Source organism: Ovis canadensis, chromosome 20 (assembly GCF_042477335.2).
Source record: "Ovis canadensis isolate MfBH-ARS-UI-01 breed Bighorn chromosome 20, ARS-UI_OviCan_v2, whole genome shotgun sequence".
In the NCBI taxonomy this organism is placed as follows: domain Eukaryota; kingdom Metazoa; phylum Chordata; class Mammalia; order Artiodactyla; family Bovidae; genus Ovis; species Ovis canadensis.
In genome coordinates this window covers 31164916-31182633 of record NC_091264.1, presented here as the reverse complement: position 1 = coordinate 31182633, position 17718 = coordinate 31164916, and the positions used below count along the sequence as shown (strand labels likewise).

At 44.7% G+C, this 17718-nt stretch overlaps 1 protein-coding gene across 12 annotated transcripts in view; it reads left to right on the top strand.

Annotated features, from left to right (window-relative positions):
• TRERF1 (transcriptional regulating factor 1) overlaps positions 1-17718 on the top strand; it is a 205030-nt gene that overhangs the window by 75744 nt on the left and 111568 nt on the right. For 10 of the 12 annotated variants that reach the window (XM_069564461.1, XM_069564459.1, XM_069564458.1 and 7 more), the window contains one exon: positions 9398-9480. The exons of the other annotated variants lie outside the window; for them this stretch is intronic. The gene's annotated coding sequence lies outside the window, so the exon portion shown is untranslated. The remainder of the gene's footprint in view (positions 1-9397; positions 9481-17718) is intronic. 12 annotated transcript variants of the gene reach the window in all.

The window sequence follows — 17718 nt, the reverse complement described above, 5'->3', positions numbered from 1 at the left end:
GCAAAGAGTCGGACACGACTGAGTGACGGAACTGAACTGAACTGAAATATCATTTACACTGAAAACTTGAGTATGGAGATTTCCCCGACACTTGTGTATTTACAAGGTGGAAGCAAACTGTAGGTGTATTTTGTAACTTGCTTTGTTTTATTCTGTGTGTGCATGTATGTGTGATTTTTATCCCACTTAAAAACTACATGCTTGCCTCAAACTCAGACTGAAGGGTATAAAGAGAAACCCCCTGCCCACCTTCCCACTTCAGCCTCTAATTCTTGTCAAAGGTCGCCTGTTTAAGTTTCCGGTGCATCTTGGAGGCATTGTGCTCAGTGAAAGAAGTCAGATAAAGACACGAAACTGTGTGATATCACTTACATGTGAAATCTAAAAAATAAAACAAGCTAGTGAATATAATAAAGAAGCAGACACAAACAAGTGGTCGCCAGTGAGGAGCAGAGGTGGGAGGGGCAAAATAGGGATAGGGGAGTAAGAGGTATAAACTATTAGCTATGAAATAAGCCACAAGGATATATTGTACAACACAGGGAGTATGGGCAATGTTTTATTATAACTGTACATGCAATATAACCTTTAAAAATTATGAATCGCTATATTGCACACTTGTAACTTATTTAATATTGTACAGTAACTAGACTTCAATTTTAAAAAAATTTCCAGTATGTCCTTGATGAGGGAGAGATTTGAAAGGGATAATGTGTATGGAAGAATGAATTGTAAATATTGAATTTTGTGACTCGTATAAATATTAGCTGTCATGCGTTGGTCAGGAGAAAGGCCAAGGGTGGGTTTGGAGCGACTGGGAAGTAGATTGTGGTCAAGGAAGGGGCTTTCAGAAATCAGTATTGTGGAGGTCAGGAAAGGGGAAGATGGAGGACTTTTGAGGCCTAGGTCGTATCTGGATTTGTCCTGTGGGTGCTGGTGAGGGGCAGGGTGAGTAGAGGTGAGTAAGACTGTGGACAGGGCCAGCTATGGTCCAGTCTTACCTCCTGGGCATGGAGAGATGATTTGGGGTGGAGAGATGGCAGGCATGCAGATAAGCATGAGACGTGTCAGGAAGCAGTGGCAGTCACTGATAGATATTTATAAAAATACCCTTGTTTGACAAAGTGAAAAGTTGGCATGTCTGTGTTAGTCCTCCAAATTAAAAAAAAAAAAAAGGTTCTAACAATTGGATGAATACGGAAAATCTGAGCAAGGCAGCAGAACTGGATGGGGTTTGGAAACGTCATATTTGGTTCAGGTTTTGTATACGGCTATGCAACTTGGGGCTGCACCTTAATTTTTTTACATCTCTGTTTCCTTATCTGCTGTAGATCAGGAGTCCTCAACCCTGGCTGCACATTAAAGTGAAGTGAAGTCGCTCAGTCGTGTCCGACTCTTTGCGACCCCATGGACTGTAGCCCACCAAGCTCCTCTGTCCATGGGATTCTCCAGGCAAGAATACTAGAGTGGGTTGCCATTTCCTTCTCCAGGGGATCTTCCCGACCCAGGGATCGAACCCAGGTCTTCCGCATTGCAGGCAGACGCTTTAACCTCTGAGCCACCAGGGAAGCCCAAATCACCAGGAAACTTAAGAGAAAAAATCAATGTCAGAGCCCCTGTACAGTCCAGGTGTATCCAAATCTCTGGGAGTAGGGCCTGGGAATTTTTTGTTAAATTTTCTTCCAGGTTGAGAATTTTTTAATGCAGCCAACATTGAGAATCTCAGGATTAGGATCATCCTAATTGCACATTTTTGTCCTAAAATATTATGATTCTATGTATTATATCCTACAATGTTGTTTCTTTCAGATACTGTGCACAAAATATTATAAGCTTCTTACATATGAATAAATCTTACTTTTTATTAAGAAAAAAAAACAACTCCCCATAATTCTCATCAGGCCAGTGGTATAATGTCAATGGCCTTTGTCCAGTAAATCAGAATCATAAACGTAGTAAAACATCAAATAATTGTTGACCCAGGAGTTGAAAGCATAGACTTTCACTTCTCATTCCCACATTTTTAAAAAGGTACTGACACCTCCATTTGTAAAGAAGACCCTAAAGAGTTCAGAGAGAAGACATTACTGGAAATGTGTTTTGCTAGAAGAATTGTGTATACCGTAAGTTCAAAACGAGGAGGTCCAGTCTCGGGTGCCTTTATTGAGTCTAAGTTTTACATGGAGTAGGAGGTGTTTAAAGAGAGTCGGTGTTGTTTTATCTTCACCATTGAAGTTTTTGGTTTTGTGTGTTCCTAAATGAGTCATTTTTCAAAAAGGAACCTAACTTGGGTAGGTGGGGAAACCACTGCTGGGAGGTGCCAAGGAGGGGGCGGGCACTGAGGCTGACAATCAGGGAACTGAGTTCACAATTGGGTGGCTGACCCAGGAGGGGCGGAGCTAAGGACCTGTCTGCAGAGGGCAGATCAGGACCAGTGGGACAGTCTGGAGGTAGTGATGGGGGAGCGGGAGCGGGATGGGGAAGTTGGGATGAAATGGTAATGATGTTGTTTATTAATTTACTAAGTATTTTCTGGAACACACCCAACAGACATAGAGCCTGGTATCAAGGCTCAATCCACATGTGCTAGGAAATTAAGAACAAAGGGGAAGGAGCTTTTTAGTTTTCACTTCATCTGGGGACGGACACAAATCATGGAGGTCAGGCATGTCTGTATTTCCTGCCTTTACCAGTAAGCAATCTGAAGTTACAGTGTCCCATACCAGTGTGAACAGTACAAGTGAAAATGTTAGTCCCAGGCAGGATTTCAGAGGAGGAAACATGGCGTCCTGGAGACCCCATGGTGGAGGGCCAAGGGGCCCTCCTGGGAGTCTACTAGATGTTGGTGGAGAGCCCTGTGGGACCTCCACACATCACTTCCTCATTCTGTGCTAATTTCTCCCACCTGAGAAATGATCTCAACACCTGAGTCCCCCAGATCCCTGAGAGCTGATCAAAGTGTCCACTGCTCCTGATGCCTGGGGAGGGAGGAGAGGGACAGTGTGGGGAGATGTCAACAGGCTCCGCATGGAAGCCAGAAAACCAGGGCAGCTGTGTGGGATTGGTCCCTGCGCTTTGTATGAGGGGGGAGCACAGGGTGGGTGCTCTGGGCTCTGGGAGGAGTTGCGTGTCTGTGGAATGTTGACCACGCACACTCCTGATTCCATACCTACCCCTGCCCCCAAGAAGTGCTCATTCCCATCTTTTTCTGAGTGCTGCCAACCTCCTGCAGTTGAGCCAGCGGGCTTTCTAAGCTTGTCACAAGCTTCCTGTTTAGGTCTGATCTGGGGCTTGGTGTGTTTCGAAACCCTGACACTGACAGAAGTCCAGCGCTTCTCTCTTCGTGGTCATGAGGAGCCCCTTTTGTCCTCCTGCCTTCTGCTGATTTTGGCCATCCTTCTTTGCAAACCTTCCCCCCGGGGAAATGCTCTCTAGCTTCTGTACTAGCTCCTCTTAGGGAGGGTGGAGAGCTGTGAGATCTGAAGGTTGGAAGAAGGCAGAGCGGCACACTTATGGGCCCCTTATATAATGCCAGGAGCTGTGCTAGATGTCTTCCTACATTTCTTGTTTTATTTAGGCTTCACATTAGCTCCTGCAGAACCAGACTCAGAGAGAGGAAGTGACCAGCATAAGTTGGACAGCCACTATGTGACAGGGTCAGGGTTTGATCCCAGGCTTGACTCCAGAGCTCCTGGTATTTCCACTGTGTCTCGAGGACCACACTGTGCCTTTGGTTCCATGGGTTTGGGGAGATCTTGGTTTCTTAGTGGGCATCTTGGTGGACAGGATTGCCTTCCCCTCCATAGGTTCCTCCTGGACCCTTGGTTTGTTTTTAGTTTGGAGTATAATTGCTTTGAGGGCTTCCCTGGTAACTCAGCTGGTAAAGAATCCGCCTGCAATGCAGGAGACCCTGGTTCAATCCCTGGCTTGGGAAGATCCCCCAGAGGGGGGCATGGCAACCCACTGCAGTATTCTTGCCTGGAGTATCCCCGTGGACAGAGGAGCATGGCAGGCTACAGTCCATGGGGTTGCAAAGAGTCGGGCACAACTGAGCGACTAAGCACAGCACATAATTGCTTTACAGTGTTGGGTTGGTTTCTGCCGTACAACAGCATGAATCAGCCATAAGTGCACATATGTCCCCTCCTCTTTGAACCTCCCTCACACCCTGCAGCCCATCCCACTCCTCTCAGTTGTCACAGAACACCAGGTTGGGCTTCCAGTGTTATAGGGCAACTTCCCACTAGCTCTATGGTTTACATGTGGTAATGTATATGGTCGGAGAAGGCAATGGCACCCCACTCCAGTACTCCTGCCTGGAAAATCCCATGGACGGAGGAGCCTGGTAGGCTGCAGTCCATGGGGTCAGAGAGTCCTATATGACTGGGCGACTTCACTTTCGCTTTTGCTTTTCGCTTTTATGCATTGGAGAAGGAAATGGCAACCCACTCTAGTGTTCTTGCCTGGAGAATCGCAGGGACGGGGGAGCCTGGTGGGCTGCCGTCTGTGGGGTCGCACAGAGTTGGACACAACTGAAGCGACGTAGCAGCAGCAGCAGCAGCAATGTATATATTTCAGTGCTACTCTCTCAATTTGTCGCACTCTCTCTGTCCCCTGCTGTGTCCCCACGCCTCCCAGAGCCTTGTTATTCAGGTGCTGTCCATTCTGTCTGCATAGTGTGTGATCTGATGGCTCCTCAGTGCCTTGCTGACTTTCACTTTTCCCAACCATCCTCCTGCTTTGGCCCCAGAATTCTTAGAATTAAAAAAAAAAATTATTGGAGTATAGTTGCTTTACAACAGTTTCTGCTATGCAGCAAAGTGATTCAGCTGTATGCATAATATATCCCCTCTCTTTTGGATTTCCTTCCCATTTAGGTCACCACAGAGCACTGAGTAGAGTTCCCTGTGCTATACAGTAGATTCCTATTAGTTCTATATTTTATACATAGTAATGTATATATGTCAGTCCCTGTCTTCCAGTTCATCTCTCCCCCCCCACACCTTTCTCCCGTTGGTGTCAATACATTTGTTTTCTACATCTGTGTCTCTATTTTGGCTTTACAGATAGGTTCATTTGTACCATTTTTCTAGAGGGAATCTTAAATTTTTTTTTTTTTTGCATGGTCCCCAGCTGATAGTTGAAATGGGGTAAGGCCAACTCCCTGTTTCCCAGAAGTGGAGGATCCTCTTTGCTACGTTTACCATCCTGCTGGTCACTGTGAACTCCATTCAGCCAGATTTGGCTTGCTCACATTTTAAGCTCTTCTCATGAAGAGGGAGGAAGATAGGATATCTGTGTGAGTGCACGCAGATAACTAAGCAGGGGTTCCAAGACCTTGAATATGCAGGAGGCGGGCAGAGAGCTCCATCAAGCCATCCTCATTATTATCGTGGTGGCTGTTACAGGGTGTCAGACTCTGGGGGCTCCTACAAAGGAAGAATAGTTACCCTTCCAAAACTTCAAGAAGGCCCTGTGTCCCTTCCCTTACCTCTCCCAGTTCTCTAGTATTTTCTTATATTTATACTTCTAGAAGTATATCATCTCCACTCCGTCAGAATTGTTCTGTAGATCAAGTAATGTCTACCCTTGTAGACTCTGTGTGGAGCAGTGGGCAATTCCAAGCATTCAACACATATATTAATTACCCTCAAGGGGTGTGCTGTCTACTCGGAAACTCAGCAGACGAACCCTTGCCAAGAGAAGCTAAATGCAGTGAACTCACAAGAACATAGGTTGCTCAGCAAGTTGGGGCTCAAATAAGGTGCTCAGAGGGGTGGAGATATGGGGGTGAGGGAGGGGATGGATGTCTCAGCACTGGGACCTTGAGGGGCGCATGGGGTGGAGCAGAGCATGCATGTGGGAAACAAGATTGAAGAAGGATCCTTCCAGTTACATAGGACAGCAATGGGTGAAAACAGTGCTGTGAGCTGTTGCAAATACTCTCCACATATTCAACAAAGAAAACAAGATCAGAAAAGAGAAGAAAAAAGAAGATGTTAAAAAAGAGTCCAGTGGAACTTTTAGAGCTGAAAGATACAGCATTGGAAACAAAAAACATACTGGATGAGATTAAAGTAGATTAGACACCAACTTGAAATCATGGCAATAGAAACTGTCCAAGAAGAAGCACAGAAATATTTAAAACAAAAGCATAGCATTGACTTGTGGGACAACATGAAGTGGTCTAACATATCTGTAAGTGAGGTCTCAGTGGGATCGGGAAAAATACTTGAACAAATAATGGAGGAAAATTTTCATAATTCTGTGAAGACTATAATTCAATGATTGGAAAACTATGACTTGCAGGCTAACTATGGCCTGGAGCCTATTTTTGTATATAAAGGCTTATTGGAACAGAAAAACCAAACAAGACAATGGTGTGGGAAATTTCATCTGGATGTATCCCCTGAACCAGGGGGGATGCTGGAAGGCCAGTTAGAAGACGTTTATTATATTAAATTTTAGGAATGAAATGTTGAGGCCTTGGACCAGGGTGGAGGCATGAATACAGACAAAAAGAAAGAGAGATGGAAGGTTTCAGACCCCAACTGGGATTTGACTTGCTGCCTGTGAGACCTGGAGCAGGTGACTTCATTTCTTGAGGCTCAGTTTCATCAAGTGTAAGCAGACTTTCAGAACACTGCATGGGACTAGTGTGTGAGGGTTTTAACTTGGGTCGCACCCAACACACAAGTGTAAGAGGCAGGACTGGTGACTGGCGGGGAGGAATCAGGGCAGCAGAGAATGGACTGAAAGGGTTGAATGTGGGGGCCTGGGAGAGTGAGGCAGCCCAGACAGCAAGCAGTGGCGCTGTGTGGGGTCCCAGGATTCTTCAGTTGGAAGAAGGCCCTTCTCCTAAACCCAGGCTGCCATGGGCCTGTCTCAGAAACCCACAGCCACGTGGACTGTGTGTGTCTGAGCCCACAGCCTCTCAGCTGCGACCTCAGTGATGCTGGCCTGTGACCTGCTCGCTCCCGTCAGGGTCGGCACTGGGTGATGTGAGGGAGACCTGTAGGGGTGCTGGGTTTCAGGGCTGACCCTGAGAGACTTTCCCCACCGTCCCCACTCCCTCCAGTCCCCCTCCTGTCTGTCCTTGGTCACTCAGGAGACAACCTGCCTTCAGTGATTTCAGCCCCTCGCTCAGCAGCAAGCCCACTCAGGTTCTCACCTCCCCCGTCGTGCCATGATCTCCAGCTGGGCTCATCCCAGCTTGGTTTCCTTCCACTCAAGAGGACACGCCCCTCTTCCTCCTGGCCAGAGGGAACCTTCTTCCTGCACTTGGGGGACTCACTCCTGCAGTTCCTGGGACCTCACCCCCTCCAGTCATGCTGCTGGAGTTTTTCCTCAAACCTTCACTCCCTCTTTGTCTCTTTCCTCTCTCCTTCCTTCCCATTCTTTCCCAGACGGAAAGAACCTACCCTTGGGTTTTGGTCCTTTACTGAGGCAGCCCGCTCAGGCCGGCTTCTGCCACTGGGAGGTGTGAGGGGTGCAAGAGAAGATGCAATGGGTTTGCTGCACGGGGCTCCTGCTTCCACGTGAACTGCTCTCCCCAAGTCACCTGTGGTCTCCATGTGACCACACCCAACAGACACTTTGGTCCTTATCTTTCTGGAGCCTTTGCTACTTCTGACACTGGGGACAACTTCCTCCTTCTTGCAACTCTCTTTTCTCTTGCCTTCTTTCATTCTGCAGATAAACTTCTCAGCCACTATTTCTTGAGCATCTCCTATGTGCTGGGCTCTGGGGCATACCATAATACCAGGTCTCTGCTTTCAGGGAGTTTCTGATCTAGTGTGAGGGGAGATGGATAAAAATATAAATAAAAGTCAGGTGGTGATGAGCGTAACAAGGAAAAGTTCATCAGGGAAGGGGGATGGGTGCTGGGGTTGTTAGGAGGGTCTCACTGAGAAGGTGACATTATCATGGAAACCTGAAGGAAGTGAAGGATGCCTGGAGGAACAGTATTCCAGGCAGGGGACAAGCATATGCAAAGGCCCTGGGATGGAAGCCTGCTTGGGATGTTAGAGGAAGCCATTGTGTGTGGAGGAAACTGAAGGGCAGAGTAGAAGAGAAGGGTTCAGGGAGGAGGCTGGGCCAGGTCGTGTGAGTCTTGTGGGACATTTCAAGGACTTCACCTTTTACTTCGAGAGAGATGAGAAACTCTAGGAATGTTTTGGGCTTCCCAGCTGGTGCTAGTGGTAAAGAACCCGTTTGCTAATGCAGGAGATATAGAGACATGGGTTCGATCCCTGGGTCAGGAAGATCCTCTGGAGGAGGGCATGACAACCCACTCCAGTATTCTTCCCTGGAGAATTGCAAGGACAGAGGAGGCTGGCAGGCTACAGTCCATGGGGTCGCAAAAAGTCAGACACGACTGAAGCGACTTGGCACGCACACGGGAATGTTTTGAGCAGAAGAGCGATTTTTAAATGATCACTGGAGGCTGTGAGGAGCCTGGTGTATTAGTCTGCTAGTATTCCAATAACAGAGTACCACAAACTGGGTGGCTTAAACAGCAGGAATTTATAGTCTCATTGTTCTGAGGCCAGAAGTCAGAGAACAAGATGTCTGCAGGGCAACGCTGCCTCGCAGGCTCTAGGGAAGGACGCGATGCAGGCCTCTCTCCTAGCTTCTGGTAATTTCCTAGCTTATGGCAGCATGACTCCAGTCTTCACATGGTGCTGTCACTGTGTAGGTGTCTGTGTCCAAGTTTCCCCTTTTTGTAAGGACACCAGTCATATTGGATTAGGGACCCACCCTGCTCAGTGTTGAAGAAAGAAATGGCAATCCACTCCAGTGTCCTTGATTGGAGAATCTAATGGACAGAGGAGCCTCATGGGCTGCAGTCCATGGGGTCGCAAAGAGTCGGGCATGACTGAGCGACTAACACACTTACTGCTCAGTGTATGATGTATGACCTCAGCTTAACAGCTCATGACATTGGCCCTATTCCAGATAAGGTTATGTCCTGAGGTACTGGGTTTAGGACTTTCATGTAGGAATTGTGGGGAGACACAATTCAACCTATAACACAATTTCAACCCACAATATATGGATTATAGACGGGCAAGGGTGGAAGTATGGGGACCAGCTAGGAGGTTAGAGCGATAAGCTAATAAGAGAAGCTTTTTGGACCAAAGTGGTAGCCGTGGAGGTGGTGAGTGTCTGCATGTATTTTGCAGATAAAGCTGACATCATTTGCTGATGGGTTGGACATAGGGTGTCAGGGAAAGAGGGGAGTCCCAATGACTCCTGGGTTTGGGACCTGAGTGACTAGAAGTTCAGAATTGAGCAGTCCATCCTTAGCTGCTTCTTCAGTCCCTCCTGGTTGATATGATCTGTCCCCAAGGTGAAGCCAGATATCCTGAATGTGCTTTCTGGGTCACTCCCACAGGCCCTGGCTCTGGAGGATGCTGAAGGAGGAAGACACAGAAGCAGGACGACCCTGAGAGATTAAGCCTCTTAATCGTGCAACAGGTAGCTTCTCTGACATTCTGGGTGTTTGAACACTCGTTTCTTTGATCCTTGTGTTGTGGAAAATGCCCCACGGAGGGGAGGTCAGCTGCGCTGGGCCTGGACGCCCATGTGCATGTGTGCATTCCAGGCAGATTCTTTACCTTCTGCGCCACTAGGGAAGCCCCCTCAGGGGTGGATATCCAGGTGCAAATGGAAAACACCTGATTGACCAAGAGATGCGCTCTTAATATATTCTCACTTGGAATATATTAAAAGGGATGTTTCTACTTTAGAACTCAAATAGAGCTTTTTGTTGATTCGAGTGAGTGAAACTTTGCATTATTGGGTCAGCTACATGGAACCGGTCGTTGGCTGTGGGGGCTGGAAGGAGCCCAGAAACCCTCCAGTCAAACTTTACCCTTTCTAGAGTTGAAAAGACACAGGCAGATCAAGTGACTTGCTCACGGCTACTCATTAGTTCATGAAAGTGTTTCTTGAAAGTCCATTATATTTTCTCAAGAAAAACAACACAAAACCACTGGAAACAGGGCAAAGCAACATCTGAGCAAGTGCTAGGAAAAAGCTGTGGATGAGTGCTTGTTTCCCGTTTCTCAGTTTGGATTCTTTGGGGTTGTGAATGTCATAAAATGGAACTCAAAGGGGCTCCCACAGCACAGGGAATTAAATTAAGTGACTTGTACCAGTAAAATGCAGAGATGGGATGGACTATAGGGTACATGTGTGATAGCTCAACTTGTCATCAGCAGTCCAGTTTCTTCCCTTCGCTCAGCTGCTTTTCCATGGTGTCAGTGCATCCTAGGGCTTGCTTTTCTCCTGGAGGCAAAATGGCCACAGAAGTTTCTGAGCTTATTGTTGCATACCCCTCCAGCCAGAAGGAAAGAAGCATCCTTTCCAGTAACTCTTTAAAAGACTGAGAAAGTATTTTTTTCCAGAAGTCCCGCCCCAGAAAGCCAATCCTGGCATTTCATTGGCCTGAACTGAGTCATATGTTCATTCCTTAGCCAATCACAGTGGCTAGGTGAACACCCCCTGTTGATTGACAGGGACGGGAGCTATTTCCTAATTGGCTTATCCCTACACTGGGTGATATGTCATCTTCCCTCAGAGCACCTGGGTTGGGGAAAACAGAGGTCTGGATACTGTTGTGGGAGGAGGGAAATGGGAGAAATGACAAATGGTATTTATTATATTGTATAATCTATAGACTAGCTACTAATTGTTGGGGTAACAGTGAGAGGAAACCCACTCTTAAATAGTGGAAGTCTGAATTTTAAAGTGTTTAACATAGCATAGTTTCAGACAGAACCTTCTCAAACAGTTCCTGTTGGAAGTCTTGCAACTGATCTGCTTTTCAGTATGTCTTAGGAGGTTAACTATGCCTTGTACAATGCTGTTTTATTTCTAATATGCTTATTCAACCTTTTTATAGCCAGAATAAACACTCTACTCGAATTCTGAGTTAGTGGAGATTAAATTACAGTAATGAAGTTGCTCTTCTATAACCTCATCTATAAGATGGGAATAAGAAAAGCACCTTCTTTATAGATTTGTTATTAGGATTAACTGAGGTAATCTAAGCAAAGTGCCCAATGGCCCAGTGGCTAGCCCAATAAATGTTATCTCTGTTAGCTTGATATAACTCAAAATATTGTCATATTTACATGTTTATGTGCATGTTTAATCTAGGAAATTAACTCTTTACAACAAATATATTTCACTGATTAGCTCAGTTAGAGACAAGGTAAGTGAACGTATTAAAATATTTAGTGTTTATTGATTTTTAAACTTTTTTAATAGTTAATTTTGGGGGAAAAATTAAATAAAGAAAAATTTAAGTAGCACATTGTTAAATTAAAGGTAGCTCAGTTGGTAAAGAATCCACCTGCAATGCAGGAGACCACAGTTTGATTCCCGGGTCGGGATGATCTGCTGGAGAAGGGATAGGCTCCCCACTCCAGTATCTTTGGGCTTCCCTGGGTGCTCAGTTGGTAAAGAACCCGCCTGCATTGTGGGAGCCCTGGTTTCGCTCCCTGGGTTGGGAAGATCCGCTGGAGAAGGGAAAGGCTACCCGCTCCAATATTCTGGCTTAGAGGATTCCATGGACTGTAGAGTCCATGGGGTCACAAAGAGTTGGACACGACTGAGTGACCTTCCCTTTCACTTTCATAATCCCTGGAAAATAGGGAATTTTACCTTTATGTATTAATGTATTCTTGGTTGAAAAAAAGTCTTGTAAGTAGCTGAGAGCCTGTCATGACCAACTGATTTTCTTGCCGCCGTTCTCTGTTTGGAGGTTCTGGAGGGGCAGGTGGCCCTCCTCAGCTTTGGCTTCCCACAGTTGAGCTTTCCTGGGTGGATGGGGTGGACTTTAGGATCATCTGGATTGGATGAGATGCTGCAGTAGAGAGAAGCTACCCTTGGGCTTTTATTTCAGTGTGGATTGTTCTCGAGAGCCTTGGGTGCCATCAGGCTGACCTCAGAATTCTAGGAGCTGAAGGGTCTTGGTTTGGGGTTCCCAGATCAGTGGTGGGAAGAACACAAGTTGGCACAGGACCCTGAAATTGATTTCTGAAATAGGAGGTGATAACTGTGAGGATGCGGGATGGATAGGGCACAGTGAGGCGCTTATGGATGGGAGGGAAAAGTTCCAGAGTGACCAGGAACTTATAGACCACAAATTTATAAACCAAAAACATTTTCATTCTCTTCCCTGCTGAACACTGACTTAAATTTTCTGTAGGTTGTTTGTTGCCCTGAAGACTGGCTGGTCACCATGGTGATAAAGTAGATGAGAACTGGTGATACCTGAATGACTGACCTTAAATTCCTTGGTTTGGAGGATGCTGTAGAGAAGTGATCCTCAAATGTACAACAGATCACCTGGACCAAGAAACTACAAAAGAGAATTGAGGGGATTAGCTTAAGGCTACCAATTTTTTTTCTTAAAATTTCGCCAAGGAAGAGCAATTTCATAAAAGAAAGGACCATCTTGTTGCTAAAATGGTAGGAAAGAGATAGTCTAAGGAGTAGAATCTTTACATTGAAAACATTCAGCTTTGGGAATGATTATTGCACTCTTCTTATTTTTCTGGCAACACCTGTGAAAACAGTGTTAAAGGTGGATTCTTCCTTGCAACTGTGTCTAACAGGTGTTGGGAATATATGGAGTTGCAATCCACTCCAGTACTCTTGCCTGGAAAATCCCATGGACAGAGGAGCTTGGTAGGCTATAGTCCATGGGGTCACAAAGAGTTGGACACGACTGAGCGAGTTCACTTTCATGCAATTGTACGGAGAAAAATCATAGTTTTAGGAAGCTTCTTATGGAGCCTAGGCATTCACTGACATCATGTCTTTATTTGATTTAAAGGGACAGGAGAAATTCACTTAAACACAAATTTTGATAAGCCCAACTCATTTTCTAAAAAGAAGAGGAGCTGTTTATTCTCAAGTCATTAACTTAGAATTGTTAGTTTAATTTTCCACTGATAGGAAGAAGATCTTGCAGTAAATAAACAGTTCAAATGAAAAGGCATGTCGGTAGTTTCCTCCTTTTCCACCACTTATCACTGAAAATGGCAAATTTGTTCAGTTTCCTTTGGTTTTCAGTGGTGTGCTGTGTTTCTGTGTGTGCGTAGGCCCTGGCACACACACACACACACACACACACCTGGCACACACACACACAGAGACAGAAAACTTAGTTTGGTCTGAAAGGCCTTAGAAAGGAAAGGGTACTTTTGAGAAAAGCAGTGTGTCCACCAGTCAGTTGCTAATAAGTGTTAGAACTTGTAGCAGCAATTACATCTTGGAGCTGTCAAAACAGGGTGACTTTTTAAGATGCCTTTGAAGTCATTAAAAAATAAAAAACACCAAACATACACCCAACTGCCCCTAGCATCCAAAATAGCAATAAAATGTTTCCATTCTGCTTTGCTTCACCTGCCTGCATGGCCTTGACACTAATACGTTTTGCCTTCCAGCCCAGGATTAAGCTTCTGTGTGGGGCCATGACTGGTAAGAGGGGAGAAAAAGATTGCTTGCTGCGTCTGTGCGAAACCCTGAATGGAATCGTGGAATCTTAGCGCCAAAGAGGGCTGTGAGGTTTCTGCCCTCCTGCCAGGCTGTCCTGACACTCATCACCTTGACTGACGGAAGGGCACCTAACCCTAACGTTTCGCAGATCTCTGATGTTTCATGGGTCCTCTAGAATTCAGATGTGTCTTCCTCAAGAAAAAACAGGGCTTCCTGGGTGGCACTAGTGGTAACAGTGCGTGCATGTGTGTGTTAAGTCGCTTCAGTCGTGTCCCACTCTTTGCGACCCTACGGACTGTAGCCCGCCAGGCTTCCCTGCCCATGGGGATTCTCCAGGCAAGTATACGGAAGTGGGTTGCCATGTCCTCCACCAGGGGATCTTCCCGACCCAGGGATCAAACTCACGTATCTTGGGGCTCCTGCACTGTAGGTGGATTCTTTGCCGCTGAGCCACCTGGGAAGCCCAGTGGTAAAAGTACCCTCCTGCTAATGCAGGAGACTTAAAAGATGCTGATTTGATCCCTGGGTTGGGACGAAAAATCAGCTGGGATCAAAGCAGACCGTTCTAAGCAGACACTCGCGTGTGCAGTGATTGCCCTGCTCGCTGCCTCATTCCTGGGTACGGTGTCACTGGAGCCCTATTTGTATTGCCCCGTATGCTCATATGGCACCGTCCTCGCGTGGTCTAGTAGACGCTCGGTCTTAACTGGTTCAGACTCCGAGCCACTTGTTTCTCCTAAGGCGAATCTCCACAGCGGCAGCTTGGTGTGCTTCTGGGCCGACATTACCACAACCCTCTTGTCTTAGTTGGTTTGGGTTGCCATAGTGCCAAAATATCATAGACTGGGTGGCTTAAATAATAGAAGTTTATTTCTCACAGTTTTGGAGGCTAGGAAGTGCAAGATCAAGGTACTGTCAAGGTAGGTTTCATTCTGAGACCTCTTCTCTTGGCTTCTAGGTGGCCACCATCTTGCATGCTCACATGACCTCTTCTTTGTGGAGAGAGGAAGCTCTGTGTCTCTTCCTCTTCTTCCTCTGCTCTTTTTTTAAAGAAATTTTTTTGTTTGATGTGGGCCATTTTAAAAAGTCTTTACTGAATATGTTACAATATTGCTTGTTTTAAGTTTTTCTTTTTTTGGCCACTAAGCGTGTGGAATCTTTTGGTCCCTGACCAGGGACCAAACCTGCACCCCCTGCATTGAAAGGGGAAGTCTTTACCACAGAACTACAAGGGAAGTCCCTCTTCTTATAAGGACACTTTTCCTATCATGGGGGCTCCACCCTTGTGGCTCATTTTAACTTAATTGACTCCTGAAGGCCCCGTCTCCTGATCCCATCAGATTGAGGGTTAGGGCTTTAACATAAGAATCTGGGGGCCTGGGGACAAACAGCCCGTAGCAATGCTCCTGGAAGGTCCAGGAGCCCAGCAGTAAGCAGAGGAGGCCTTAGTTACAAGCTTCCCTTGCTGTGGAAGAGGTGCAGTGTTCCCAAGCTGGAGCAGATGGTTCTGTGGACTAGAAAGTTGGACGACATTTACCGCAGAGCTGGAGGGAACCTGCAGGAGCCTGGTGATTTCCTTGTCTTTTCAGAGCTTCGATTTCTTAGTTTCATATGTCAGTGGTAAAGTTGTGGTTGCCAAACTTGGTCAGCCTCAATGAAATCTGGATGGTTTAGCACTCAGTATTCCCATGAAGTATTGTATAACTTGGTGGGCCTCTGAAAAGAAGGCTCTTGGAACCAAAGCCTGGGAAAATGGGTTATTTCTTAGCACTTAATCATTTTGGGCATTTCTTCCTGTTTCACGGGGGGAAGAAAAGGCAGTAAATTAAAACTACTCCCTGTTTCATGAGAGATCAGTATCTTACAGTGTCATTTTAAATGTATACAAACACACTAATGTCCACGTGGACATAGATGTGCACACAGGAACACACACACACACGCCAGGTGGAATTTTTTGTTGTTGTTTTTTAAATTTTTTTATGGAAGGATAATTGCTTTACAGAATTTTGTGGTTTTCTGTCCTACATCAACAAGAATCAGCCATAGGTACACCCATGTCCCCTCCTTCCCAAACCTCCCTTCCATCACCCTCCCCATCCCACCCTTCAGCCTATCCTTTGAAAATTCCTTTAAACTTTCAAAGAACCAATAATTTCTGTGTTGTGTAAAATGTTCCAGGGTTTAGAAGAAAGATGGAAAACTTCCAGATCCTATTTTCAAGCAAACATGACCCTGATAACAGATCTGGCAAGTCCCCAAAGGGAGGCTCTATACCAATCTTGCTTAGGAATGTGAATATATGAGATAAAATTCTAGTGAGTAGGTTTCAACACTAGAGCATGTGAGTGTTCTACCATACCCAAGTCAGTTGTATTCCCGGAATGTTGGAATGGCTTCATATACATTATATTTTCATTTGATTCATGAAATGGTTTAAGTAAAAATATGTAATAATCTTATTAATATCAAAAGTACATTCAATCAATTCAACTTCTAATTTCAGCAAACCACTTAAAAAGGAGGAGTGCACTATGTAAGATGACCATTCCTTAATCTGATAAGGAAAATTGAGTTCATGGAGTCCACTGGCTTTATATTTTATTGGAGCCCCAGAAAGGTATCACTGGATATGAACTGAGATCAAAGCAAAAAGCCAATGCAGAAGGTTATAAAAGTAGTAACTTTAGAGAATAAATACTGTAAAGAAAATAGTAAAATAATCATTAACTACAGATTGCTTATTTGTAAATTAAGAGTTAAAGAGATTTACTAAAAACCTTATTTCTAAATGGTGAGATTAAAATTAAGGATTTGGATACTTGTGGAATTGGTTCATGACTCTAAGGCCATTCCTTTCAAAAGTCTCATCAGGATTTTTAAAAATTTCACCAGATGGTTCTGAGTCTATTTGGAAAAATACATAGATGAGAACCTCAAGGGGAATTATGAAAATGGTTTTGGAGGAAGGGAGTTAGATCTACTGGATATTAAAATATATAGCACTCCCAGATATTAAAATGCATTATGAAGCTTTTGTAATTAAAAATACTGTGGTGCTAGAAGAAAAGGGGGAAGCAGATAAGTGAACTAGGATAGTCCAGAAATAGACTCTCACAGATATAATTTAATAAATTATAAAGAAGTCATCACAAATTAGTGGGAAAAGGAAAATTATTCAATAAATAATTTTGATGCCTAGTTAGCAATTTGGAAAAAATCGTTTGACTTCATCCAAATGAATTACAGATGGATTAAACAATTACGTGCAAAATCTAGATGCATAGGAAATCAATAGAATTGAATATTGCTTAGAAGCAAAAGAAAAACACTAAAAAGGGGAAAGAATAGTCCATCAAGTTACAGGATAGTCAAAGATTTCTTCATGTAAAAAGCCAGTGAGGAAACAATAGCCTGGGAAAGGTAACTAACAAATTACTCTTTCTTATGTGCTCGACAAATTACAAAGGAAGACACTGAAGCCTGGGTAGAGCACCGGAAAACCTAAAGAGAACACTAAGCACATATGTGGAAAATGTTCAGTTTTGCAACAAGAGACACATAGATTAAAACAGCAGTAAAGTACTACTACTACTGCTAAGTCGCTTCAGTCGTGTCCGACTCTGTGCGACCCCATAGACGGCAGCCCACCAAGCTCCCCCGTCCCTAGGATTCTCAAGGCAAGAACGCTGGAGTGGGTTGCCACTTCCTTCTATTTTAACAAATTAGCAAAACAACCCATTGTTTAATGATAACCCCAATTCTGATATTATTACATTATTATGAAGCCATTTTACAAGGTATTAAGGAGCTGTATTATTCATTCACACACTTGATCCAGTAATACCACTTCTGTGGACTATCCACATCCCCCTCCAAAAGAGATAATACAAAATATTTAATATGCTGTTTAGACAGTGATGCTTCCCTGATGCATTGTTTACAAAGCAAACACACACAGACATTCACACAATTAATGTCCAACAGTTGGGTAACTATAAAATTAAATAGTTCTTCTCTCAGCATAATACTCTACTATAATGAATAATTATTTTCAGGGTACGTAGCATTGTGACAAGATATTTACAATATAATTTTATGTGCAGAAATTGCAGTATAAACTGTGGCATAGTCTTACTGTGGAATATAGCTATGTCAGCTGTGCTGTTAAAATGAATGAACCATAGCTGCTATGACAACACA